Source organism: Gossypium arboreum, chromosome 2 (genome assembly GCF_025698485.1).
Source record: "Gossypium arboreum isolate Shixiya-1 chromosome 2, ASM2569848v2, whole genome shotgun sequence".
In the NCBI taxonomy this organism is placed as follows: Eukaryota; Viridiplantae; Streptophyta; class Magnoliopsida; order Malvales; family Malvaceae; genus Gossypium; species Gossypium arboreum.
This window is the reverse complement of record NC_069071.1, coordinates 12615290-12615704: the sequence shown is the minus strand read 5'-3', so window position 1 is coordinate 12615704 and position 415 is coordinate 12615290.

Below are 415 nucleotides of genomic sequence, written 5' to 3'. Positions count from 1 at the left end.
TGCACTCACAGCCAGCAGTTGGCCTAAATTCGAGTCCTCGATGACATAATCGTCGCGACGATCGGTGGTAATGCTATAAGCAACCTCGTTCGGAGTCGTGTGCATTTTTCGATCGAGACCCTTAAACCCTTTCGGCATCGCATCGCTACCCCAGGTCAGGCGGGATTACCCGCTGAGTTTGAGCATATCAATAAGCGGAGGAAAAGAAACTTACCAGGATTCCCCTAGTAACACCGAGCGAACCGGGAAAAGCCCAGCTTGAGAATCGGGCACCACCGACGTTTGAATTATAGTCTGGAGAAGCGTCCTCGGTTGCGGATCGGGACCAAGTCCCCTGAAAAGGGGCACCGGAGAGGGTGAGAGCCCCGTCGTGCCTGGACCCTATCGCACCACGAGACCAAACATTTTAATAAAA